General features: G+C 47.7%; 1 long non-coding RNA gene across 1 annotated transcript; it reads left to right on the forward strand.

Annotated features, from left to right (window-relative positions):
- Positions 1-505: 505 nt before the first annotated feature.
- LOC139831947 (uncharacterized) lies at positions 506-1,097 on the forward strand. The gene is made up of 3 exons (XR_011746355.1): positions 506-554; positions 655-918; positions 992-1,097. It is a non-coding gene; the product is annotated as an uncharacterized lncRNA (long non-coding RNA).
- Positions 1,098-12,382: the final 11,285 nt, after the last annotated feature.

Below are 12,382 nucleotides of genomic sequence, written 5' to 3' on the forward strand. Positions count from 1 at the left end.
CCGAAGAAACTGCTCCTTTACCTCGAAAAGCAGCTTATGATCCATACATCGAGAGTATCATCAGCTCGTAGGTTCCTTGCTCTTTTCCTTTTCTATTTGAAGAATTTTATTTTGCCTTGCTTTTTATGCTGCCACTATTTTGTCACAGTGATGATGAAGAAACACCAACTTTAGATGTGGCTGCTCGAACGAGCACGTCACATACTTTAGTTATTTCAGAAAACCAGCTTGAAGGGGAGGAATCGTCGCCTCCTCAACAAAATGTTGATACATCTACTCCTCCTTCGAGCCCCCGTGCCCCTTCACCAAAAAGGGCACGGGTTGAAAAGATTGTTGATCCTGCCCCTCAGTTGGGCAGTTCGTCGACTCTGCTCTTAGATGATGTAAGTTTGTTGGCATCTATATTTTCCTTATTTTGTTTTTTCACACCTTTTCTCTTTTTCATGCCGACGTTTCTTTTGATGTACTTACCTTTGAACAGCCAATGATCAAAGAGCTTCTTCGAATCGGGTCCCAATTTGTTGGGTACCGTGAATATGCCGCCAGAGCCGAAGGTAACGACTTTTATACTTGCTATTTTTCTTTGACTTTCTATTCCTGTTGCTTGTCGCTATTTTTTGATCTTTCTTTTCTTTCTTTTTCATATCTCGACAGAAAAACTTTCAGAGGCCAACGAACGTGTCGACGCACTTGCTCAAAAACTCGAGCAAAGTGAGGCGGCTCGCAATAAAGCTGAACTTGCTGCTAGCAAAGCCAAGGCCGAGGTTGATGAAGCCAAGGTGAAAGCTGCTAGTGTCGAGGAGCTGCAGAGAAGGCTCAAAGATGCCGAATCTGCCTTAGATGAGCAGAAAACTGCACAAACTGTGCGTGAACAAGAGATCATCAAGCGTCTGAAGTCGCAAAGTCGACGTACGCTGAGTAATATCATCAACCCCTTCTATTGTACTTCCTGTTTCTTGGTTTTTGACTAATGGTTTGTCTCGTGTGGCAGCCCAAACAAACCAAGATTTTGATCTGGAGAATCCCGTCAATGACCCTCTCCTTGATGCACTTTCTCTTCTGGAGTTCCATGGGCGCGAAATTCGTGAAGGCGTGGCCAATGCGGTGCAAGTTTGTCGGCGTTGTTCCCCTACTTCTTCCCGAAAAAAGAGGAACCTTCGACTTTCCTTGCCCTTGCCAAGCTTTTCAATTCGTCGGAAGACCTGGGATTGAAGATGCGTCAGGAGAATATGAAGGTTGCTGTCGAGAGTACTGTTGCCCTGGTTGCTGACAGCCAACAGACGGTTGATTGGATGAAGGTTGGCGACACCAGCCAGATAGAGCATTCGAGATGGAGGTCGCTAATCAAGGCAGCCAAGCCCAACACTAAGAAGATCTTGGCGTATCTGGGGATCAAGCCAGCTTCGACTCCTAGCTCTTCGAGGCCGGAGGTCTAGTTGCATGCCTCCTTGTTTCTTTTTCTGTTTCTTTTGCTTTTGTTGCCAAAGTAGTTGTTTTGGCGACACTCATTTCTTTAGCTCTACTGTAGTGCCCTTGTAATGATTCCAAGAAATTAATGAAAAACTCTATCTGTCATTTGATGTTGTCTTGTCTAAATTTCAGTTGATATTTGATAACTATACTCCAACTTCCGCTCCTTCCAATGTATCGCCTTCTTCTCGTGCGAGGAGAGCTTTTGCTGATACTGCACCTGTCGACGATACCTTGTCGCAAGAACTGGATGAACTTCGGCAGCAACTTCAGTATGCGAAGAAGCAAACACTTGTGATGATGGAGCAATCTCGTAAGTCATCTGAAGCCGAAAAAATTGCTCTTCAACAAGCTCACGAAGCCGTGGCTGCTAAGGAAATTGCTGCTTCCGAGGCTGAAAAGGCAACTACTCGAGAAAATTTCATGCTCGAATTAATGAATGAAGCCAGTGCAGATATGTCGGGTATGCCTGTTTCGTCCGCTGATATTCTTTATCTTCATGCTATTGTTTCTTAGAGGTTTCCACTTCTTTGTTTTGATAGGTGCCTTTGTTGATGCTGCTGCCGAGGAAGAGAGGGTAAATGCTAGGACAACCCTCCTTGTTAATCTTTCCCTGGACCATGGTTCGTTGTTTTGGGCTACCCCAGAGAGGACCCGCCAAATTGTCAGATTTCAAGATCGCGCCTCTCAAACTCGCGATTTCCTTGACTTCTGTACCAAGACCTTGTCCATGGTTTACAACTCCATGTTTCCTCGGAACGTCCAACCAAAAACTCTTCCTGAATTGATGGAAAGGTTCAAGGATGCTCGCAGTATCCATGATTTTGTCAAAGCTCAACTAGTAGCTGGCGCCAGATTTGCTCTTATCATGCTCCAAATCTGCCACTCGAAGCTTGACCTTACCCAGGTTGTCGAGAAAGTTCACCAAAAAGTAAAACGTCGGAGAGTTGGTGTTGACAGGATTAACACGAAGGTTACGCCTATAGCCGAAGAAATGATTGAAGACCTACTTCGGATGGATGCCGACTTTTTTGCCGATGGCCATTATGCCGATTTTCTTGGTGCTGCTCCAGAGGAAAACAGGGTTACTCTTGATGACATATTGAATCAAGACTAGTTAGTTTCTTCTTGTAGATATTTTTTCTTTGTAATCCATGACTATATTGTAAAGCAATCATTATATTTCTCTGTTTGTTTAGCCCCCGAGTGTTTCGGTAACTCTTTACTATATTTGTATACTTGCGAGGTTTTGAACCAAGGCATTTATATATTTAAGGCGAATATGAGCCCCCAAGCTTTTTATTGAGTACTATTTTGTATTTTTGTTGACTCACGAGGTATTTGAATACCAAGGCAAGTTTTTCCTTTTGTCGATGAACTATATTGAAATTCGTCGGAGCGAAGACTTTGGTCATGTCGATAAAGAAGAAAAGTTATATTGTCACTATCTTTATTATATTGCAGCACCGCGAGCCCGCCTCATTAAAAACCTTCTCCGGCCCCACTCGGTGCCCCGAAAAAGGAAAAGAGTGCGTCTGAAAACTCGCGGGCGTTTCAGTACATTGAAGCTTTATAAAGACTATATTTTGACTCTAGGCGTAAAAACGCCTAAGTTGCGCCACGTTCCAGGGGTTTGGCTCCTCCACCCCTGTCTTCTTGTCCTTTATTCTGTATGCTCCTCCTCCGATTACTTCCGTGACGATGTAAGGGCCAAGCCACGGTGACTCGAGTTTTTCATGACTTTTTTGCGTGAGTCGAAGGACTAGGTCTCCCACCTGAAAAGATCTTGGCCGCAATCGTCGGCTGTGGTAATTTTTCAAGTCCTGCTGATATTTAGTTACCCGAGATAATACTTCATCTCGAGCTTCATCAAGTGCATCGACGTCATCTTCTAGCGCTCTTCTCGACGTTTCTTCATCATATTCAGAGACACGTGGAGAGTTGTGCTCTATCTCGATTGGTAGTACTGCCTCTGCTCCATGAACCAGGAAAAACGGAGTTTCCTGCGTTGCTGTGTTTGGTGTTGTTCGGATGCTCCACAACACGCTTGGTAGTTCTTCTGGCCAGGTATGTCGAGCTTTTTCCAGTGGTCCTAACAAGCGTTTCTTAATACCATTGCAGATGATGCCATTGGCTTTCTCGACTTGCCCATTGGTTTGAGGATGTGCGACTGACGCAAAGTTCAGCTTAATACCCACCTCTTCGCAATAATCTTTGAATTCATGGGATGTGAAGTTGCCTGCCGTTATGTCTCAGACGATCATGGGGCACTCCAAATCTGAAGACGAGGCCTATTACGAATTTTACTGCGGATGCTCCATCTGGTGAATTTATCGGCTTCGCTTCTATCCACTTTGTAAACTTATCGACAGCTACTAGCATGTACTCCTTTCCTCCTGGCCAGGATTTGTGTAACTTACCCACCATATCAAGTCCCCATTGAGCAAAGGGCCAAGACAATGGTATTGGTGCTAGCTCTGCTGCTGGAGAGTGAGGTTTTGCGGCGAACCTTTGACATGCGTCGCAAGTTCTTACTATGTCCTTGGCGTCCTCGATTGCTTTGTCAACCGGTAGAATCCTGCCCGAAAAACCTTGGCTGCGATAGCTCGACTACTTGCGTGGTGGCCACATATTCCTTCGTGTACATCCTTCATGATTATTCTTCCTTCTTCGGGTGTAACGCACCTTTGCAAAACGCCTGAAATACTTCGCTTATACAATTCTCCCTTGACCACCGTAAAAGCTTTGGAGCGTCGAATTACTCGCCTTGCTTCAACTGGATCATCGGGTATTTCTTTCCTCATGATGTATGATATGTACGGCTGCATCCATGGTATCTGTATCACCATGACCAAGTCCTGGTCCTCTTCTTCGTCCTCTTGCTTTTCCTTGGCAGCCCCCGAGGGTTTCTTCTCCTTCTTTTTTGACTTTGTTGGCTTAGTGGATCTCTCTGTTATCTCTTCCCAGAATACACCCGCGGGACCGGAAGGCACTGTGACCCGATGTTTGCAAGAACGTCGGCTTCGTCGTTGCTCAACCTGCTAATATGATTTACTTCGCATCCATCGAATAACTTCTCAAGCTCGTTGTACACCTCCTTGTATGCCATCATGCTATCATTGATTGCATCACATTGGTTCATAACTTGCTTAGCCACCAACTGTGAGTCGCCAAAGATTTTTAATCGAGTTGCTCCGCAGGCTTTTGCCATCTTCATCCCGTGTATGAGAGCCTCATATTCTGCTTCATTGTTAGATGCGTTAAGGAACGTCATCCGGAGGATGTACTTCAATTTGTCGCCTTCGGGTGATATGAGTACTACTCTGCGCCAGCTCCTTCTAGTCTCTTGGACCCATCAAAGTTCATGGTCCAAGTTCTCGATAAACTGGAGGTCCGTATTTTGCAACTCCATCCATTCTGCGATGAAGTCTCGGCAGTATTTGCGACTTTATTGCTTTTCTTTTTCATACGTGATGTCCCGAGGGGAAAGTTCTATTCCCCAAAGGGAGACACGACCCGTAGCTTCGGGTTATTCAAGATATTTGATAAGGGAGCTTCATTGACCACTATGATCGGGTGTGCCGAAAAATAGTGGCGCAATTTTTCGTGCTGTCGTGAACACTCCATATGCTAGTTTTTGGTACTGAGGGTACCTTTGTTTTGAAGGTGACAAGACTTCGCTCACGAAGTATACTGGCCGCTGCACTCCATGGATTTTCCCTTCTTCTTCTCTTTCGACAACTAATACCGTGCTAACCACTTGGGGCGTGGCTGCGATATATAGCAGGAGAGGTTCCTTTTCCTTTGGAGCCACCAGGATTGGTGGTGTCGAGATTTTTCGCTTCAGATCCTCGAAAGCTCTGTCGGCCTCTTCGTTCCACTGGAATTTATCTCCTTGTTTTATCAGCGCATAAAATGGTAACGCTTTTTCTCCTAATCTGGCGACGAACCTGCTCAAAGCTGCGACTCGCCCAGTTAGCTGCTGTATTTCTTTCAACTTTGTTGGCTTTCTCATTGTTACTATGGCTTGTATTTTTTCGGGATTTGCTTCAATCCCTCTTGCCGAAACTAGAAACCCCAGAAGTTCTCCTGCTGGGACGCCAAAAGAACACTTCGTCGGGTTCAGTTTGAGGCAGAATTTGTCGAGGTTGTCAAAAGTTTCTTTGAGATCCTCGATCAATGTTGTCCCCTTTTTTGATGTTATGACGACATCATCGATGTATACTTGCACGTTTTTCCCGATCTGTGTTGCTAAACACTTCTGCATCATCCTCTGATATGTTGCTCCCGCATTTTTTAGACCAAAGGGCATTGTCTTGTAGCAAAACACGCCGTAAGGTGTAATAAACGCTGTCTTGGCTTCATCATCTTCTTTTAATCTGATCTGGTTATAACCAGAGTATGCATCCAAGAAGGAAAGACGTTCGCAACCTGCCGTGGAGTCGATAATTTGATCGATCCTTGGGAGGGGAAAGTGATCCTTAGGACAATGTTTATTGAGGCACGTAAAGTCGACGCACATGCGAAGGACTGTCGTGTTTTTCTTCGGCACCATCACTGGGTTAGCTACCCATGTGGCTTCTGTAGATATTTCTCTGATAAAACCAGCTTCTTCGAGTCGATTTATTTCTGAAAGCATGGCTTTGCGGTTTGGTTCCGAAAAACGCCGCAAAGGTTGTCTGATTGGTTTTGCTGTTGGATCCAAATTTAGGTGGTGCTCGCAAGTTCCCTGGGTACTCCTGGCATGTCAGCTGGACACCATGCAAAGATTTTCCAGTTCTCACGGAGGAACTTGACGAGCGCGCTTTCCTATGCGATATCCATATCGTTTGCGATAGATGTCGTCTTTTTGGATCTGTCGGGTGAATCTGCACCTCCTTAGAATTTTTCTCGTGTTGAAAGTTGATTCTTTATTTGGCCTTCCAGTCCTGGCAAGACGTCGTAATCAGTCATGCTTTTTGACGCCAAGTACTCGGCTTGCATCCCGAAAGTTTCTGCCAACCCGTGAAAATCCTTGTCGCACTTATCGGCTAAGGCAAAGCTTCCCTTGACTCGTGATTGGTCCTCTTGGTCCGGCAACCTCCACAACAGGTATGTATAGTGTGGTACTGCCATAAATCTAGCATATGCTGGTCGTCCCAACAGAGCGTGGTATTGTGATGGAAAATCCACGACTTCAAATTCGAGCTTCTCGATTCTATAATTTTCTCGGGTCCCAAATTGAACATCGAGATTGATTTTTCCCAATGGATAACTTGGTTTCTCTGGTGTGATGCCGTGGAATCTTGTGTCTGTTGGTTTCAAGTTTGCTAAGGATATGTTCATCTTCCTCAATGTATCTGCATACATGAGGTTCAAGCTGCTGCCGCCGTCTATGAACACTCGAGAGACATCAAATCCTGCGATAATCGCTGGCGAGAATAAGTGCCGATCGCCCTGGTCGAGGAACTTGCTGCGGATGATCTGCTATTGTGAAGCCGATATCTTGTCCTGACCAATTAAGGTACTCAACTGTTGGTGGAGGCATTTTCTCTGCCATAAACACCTGTCGTGAGATTACTTTTTGAGCTCTATTGGACGGCCTTCCCTTCTGAATCATCAACACTGCTCTGTTGGAGTTAGGATCAACATAGGGTGGTGGTGCAGGTGCTGCCGCTATTCTTAGCTGGTGTCGATTGTCCTCTGTAATCGCGGGAGGTGGCGGTAGATGAATCTCGCTCCTAGGCTCCCGAGGGTTTCTCTGTGCTGCTCGAGCGTGAGCATTTTCTGCGTATCTGAACATTGCCTCGAAAATTTCGACAGTCTTTTCTGCAGTGCCCCGACTGTCTTTTCCCGTTGCTGTCGAGGAAGAAGTGCATCCGGCACGGTCCGTTCAGCATTTCCTGGGACACGAAAGGTCTTGGAAACCTCGGCCCACTATTTTGCCTGTTGCGTGAATCATCCCTATTATCACCTCGCTGTTCACTGCTTCTCTGGTAATCATCTCTATTGCCTCCTGTATTTGTCCGAAAACCTGCCGAAATTTGTCCTGGAGCGTCGTAGTTCTGGTACGTCCGAGGAAATCTTCGCCTCGGTTGATAGTTTCGACCACGGTCCTCCTCTGGCGACCTGTGTCGTTTGTTGTGGACAGCGTCTTCTCCATCTGCCCATTTATTTGCTATCTCCATTAACGCGGATACTGTCCTTGGATTGGTCCTTCCCAAATCCTCGACAAAGTCTCCACGCCTGACTCCTGCGACAAACGCATCTATTGCTCTCTCGTCAGATATGTTTTCTGCCGAGTTTTTGATGATATTCCATCTCTGGATGTACTTTCTCATTGGCTCATCTGGCTTTTGTCGACACGCTCTCAACTCCTCTAACGATGCGGGTTTTTTGCACGTGGATCTGAAGTTCTTGACGAACACGTCCTCGAAACTTTCCCGGTGTCGATGGATCCTGGAGCGAGTTTCTTTATCCATGATCGTGCGGCACCACTCAGGTGCACCTGGATGCTTTGCATGGCTGTTGCCCTAGTTCCTCCTGTCAGCTTCACCGTCTCCAGATAGTCGACTAGCCAATCCTCTGGATCTTGAAGGCCGTCGAATTTCTTGAAATTATCGGGTAACTTGAATCCTGAGGGGACTCGCGTTTTTCGGACTCTCCTCGTGAAGCATGGTAAGCCGCACATATCTTCGTCGTTGAGTTCTGGGGATTGCCGATGATCCCTTCTGTTTTGCCGCGCTCTGTCGACTCTTGCTTGTGCTGCTGTGTCTCTTGCTCCACTTGGCCCTTCAGGTGCTGCCGCTGTTGCTGCTGCGGGTCGCGGACTATTTTGCCTTGCCACTCCTTCGGGAGGCGTTGATATAAACGCTGTCCCCATAGCTCCAACTCCTGCTACCGCCATATTGTACAGTGTTTCCCTTGGGTCACCCGGAGGTGGTTTAGATGCAAGGATAAAAGCATGTGTCGCCATATACCCAGCCTCTGGTGTCTTAGGGATGATGTTTCCTCTTGTATCTATCGACATAAAGGACATGTCGAGGTTTTGAACCAAGTGTTCTCTTTCTGCCTCGGGTATGTGTTGCAGCCTTGATCTTGCTCGTCCGCGCCTCCCGATGGCTATCACCCGTAGTTCTAGATTGTCGACTTAAATCTGCCCTTCTCCTGCTGGATGCAGAAGCTGCCTCCTTTCTCCTGTTCAACTCAGCTGTCTGTTTTTCCAATTCTCTGGCAGCTCGTGCGAGCCTATATTGATATGCTTGCAATTCTTCTGGTGTGGCTGTGGTAGCCATTGGTTCTGTGCCGTTCATAGCTCTCGCAGCTCTATCCCACGCTGCTTGTGAAAGTTGAACTCTATCTCGCGGCTCTGGCCCGACGTATTTGTTGCCCAAGCCTTGTCGCAGATTGGAGGGATCGACGTATGGATTTCCCAAACTGTCGAAAGCCTCAGATGTCTCCTCTTGACCTTCAATGGCGTAAATCTGATGATACCTTGTACTCAGATCTATGTTGGGTTTGGTGACATCATCGTTGAGATTGATGAAGACCTTGCCCACTGTGAGAGATTTGTCGATGAAGTCATGACTGTCGACATCGCTTGAGCCATCGCTTATATACGAGTCCGCAGATGACTCAAACGATATGTCGTTGAAGATCTTGGCGAGTTTCTCTCTTGCTCTGATACTGACGTAGCGTGTCGCCGAGGTTTCTTCTTCTCCTGACTCGTTTGACGATGCATAGCTTGAAAAATCGGAATCGCCATCGATGATCCCGACGAAATCGGAATCTCGACACGATACGATCCTTCCTTCTCGACGCGAAAGTGGAACCTTCCGAACGTCATCTCCATGGGCTCCGCCAGATACGCATATGCATCCAAACGGGAGGGTGGGTGAGGAACAAAATCGACAAGACCAGTAGCGATCTGTTTACCTCGATCCATTGTGTTGCTTGCGGTTGACGATGTCGAAGATCTTGAGCGTGCCATCGAGATCAGCTCCTTACGCCTCTAATTCCCACAGACGGCGCCAATTGACAAGGGATTAACTTGTCAATGCCTATGGATTATAGGCTAGGGTTTAGTTAGAAGTAGAGGGCAAGTAGATCTCGAAGGTTTCAGCCGAAAAGTACTCGACGACTATGAAAACTAGGGTTTGCAGACAATGATTCGATTCTCTCTTTCGTCCCTCGACTCCCCCTTATATATGAGGTGAAGCCGAGGGATTCGTGCTATACAAGTTTACAGAGTCCGGGACGGTTTCTAACTCGTCCCGCCAGATTACAAACAACACTTCCTATTACAACTCTATCTTTCCTTAGTAAATCTTGGGCTCCCGAATCTTCTTATTCTTCGGGTATTGGGCCTCCAGTAAACCCCGGGTACCATCTTCGGCAGGCCCATTTGGGATGCCTATGTCACCCGGAGCACCGGAATGCCACCAAAACTTGCAAGTGGACCTAGGATATGTGTGAAAGTGTGTTGGAAGGTGTGATTCACAAAATGGTGCATGTCATGGCTTCGCGGTCTAACATTCCTCACTTTCGGGCGATAACACTTAACAGATTCCTGGACGTGTACGGTGAAGTGTCCCGCCGCGGGTATATCGGGGGCTAGACTGTGCCAAAGGGTGCCACACCTGGTTTTCCATGTGTCCATGGACTAAACAAACCTAAACCTACGAAAAGGTATATTGGTGGAACCTCGCGTGGAGAAATCTAGGGGGGTAGACCATCCGGGGCCCACAGATAGCCGTTTTGAGGGGGAATGAACCCCGGAGCACCGGAATGCCACCAAAACTTGCAAGTGGACCTAGGATATGTGTGAAAGTGTGTTGGAAGGTGTGATTCACCAAATGGTGCATGGCATGGCTTCGCGGTCTAACATTCCTCACTTTCGGGCGATAACACTTAACAGATTCCTGGACGTGTACGGTGAAGTGTCCCGCCGCGGGTATATCGGGGGCTAGACTGTGCCAAAGGGTGCCAAAGCCTGGTTTTCCATGTGTCCATGGACTAAAAATCCTAAACCTATGAAAAGGTATATAGGTGGAACCTCGCGCGGAGAAATCTAGGGGGTAGACCATCCGGGGCCCACAGACAACCGTTTTGAGGGGGGAATGACCCCCGGAGCACCGGAATGCCACCAAAACTTGCAAGTGGACCTAGGATATGTGTGAAAGTGTGTTGTAAGGTGTGATTCACGAAATGGTGCATGGCATGGATCCCCGGTCTGACATTCCTCACCTTCGGGCGATAACACTTAACAGATTCCTGGACGTGTACGGTGAAGTGTCCCGCCGCGGGTATATCGGGGGCTAGACTGTGCCAAAGGGTGCCACACCTGGTTTTCCATATGTCCACGGACTAAAAAAACCTAAACCTATGAAAAGATATATTGATGGAACCTCGCGCGGAGAAATCTAGGGGGGTAGACCATCCGGGGCCCACACATAGCCGTTTTGAGGGGGGAATGACCCCCGGAGCACCGGAATGCCAGCAAAACTTGCAAGTGGACCTAGGATATGTGTGAAAGTGTGTTGGAAGGTGTGATTCACCAAATGGTGCATGGCATGGATCCCCGGTCTGACATTCCTCACCTTCGGGTGATAACACTTAACAGATTCCTGGACGTGTACGGTGAAGTGTCCCGCCGTGGGTATATCGGGGGCTAGACTGTGCCAAAGGTGCCACACCTGGTTTTCCATATGTCCATGGACTAAACAAACCTAAACCTATGAAAAGGTATATTGGGGGAACCTCGCGCGGAGAAATCTAGGGGGCTGGACCATCCGGGGCCCACAGACAGCCGTTTTGAGGGGGAATGACCCTCGGAGCACCGGAATGCCACCACAACTTGCAAGTGGACCTAGGATATGTGTGAAAGTGTGTTGGAAGGTGTGAATCACAAAATGGTGCATGGCATGGATCCCCGGTCTGACATTCCTCACATTCGGGCGATAACACTTAACAGATTCCTGGACGTGTACGGTGAAGTGTCCCGCCGCGGGTATATCGGGGGCTAGACTGTGCCAAAGGGTGCCAAACCTGGTTTTCCATATGTCCATGGACTAAAAAACCTAAACCGATGAAAAGGTATATTGGTGGAACCTCGCGCGGAGAAATCTAGGGGGTAGACCATCCGGGGCCCACAGACAACCGTTTTGAGGGGGGATGACCCCCGGAGCACCGGAATGCCACCAAAACTTGCAAGTGGACCTAGGATATGTGTGAAAGTGTGTTGGATGGTGTGATTCACCAAATAATGCATGTCATGGCTTCGCGGTCTAACATTCCTCACTTTCGGGCGATAACACTTAACAGATTCCTGGACGTGTAGGGTGAAGTGTCCCGCCGCGGGTATATCGGGGGCTAGACTGTGCCAAAGGGTGCCACATCTGGTTTTCCATGTGTCCATGGACTAAACAAACCTAAACCTACGAAAAGGTGTATTGGTGGAACCTCGCGCGGAGAAATCTAGGGGGGTAGACCATCCGGGGCCCACAGACAGCCGTTTTGAGGGGAGAATGAACCCCGGAGCACCGGAATGCCACCAAAACTTGCAAGTGGACCTAGGATATGTGTGAAAGTGTGTTGGAAGGTGTGATTCACCAAATGGTGCATGGCATGGCTTCGCGGTCTAACATTCCTCACTTTCGTGCGATAAACCTTAACAGATTCATGGACGTGTAAAGTGAAGTGTCCCGCCGCGGGTATATCGGGGGCTAGACTGTGCCAAAGGGTGCCAAAGCCTGGTTTTCCATGTGTCCATGGACTAAAAATCCTAAACCTATGAAAAGGTATATTGGTGGAACCTCGCGCGGAGAAATCTAGGGGGTAGACCATCCGGGGCCCACAGACAACCGTTTTGAGGGGGGAATGACCCCCGGAGCACCGAAATGCCACCAAAACTTGCAAGTGGACCTAGGATATG

This window comes from Lolium perenne, chromosome 6, assembly GCF_019359855.2.
Source record: "Lolium perenne isolate Kyuss_39 chromosome 6, Kyuss_2.0, whole genome shotgun sequence".
Taxonomy (NCBI): domain Eukaryota; kingdom Viridiplantae; phylum Streptophyta; class Magnoliopsida; order Poales; family Poaceae; genus Lolium; species Lolium perenne.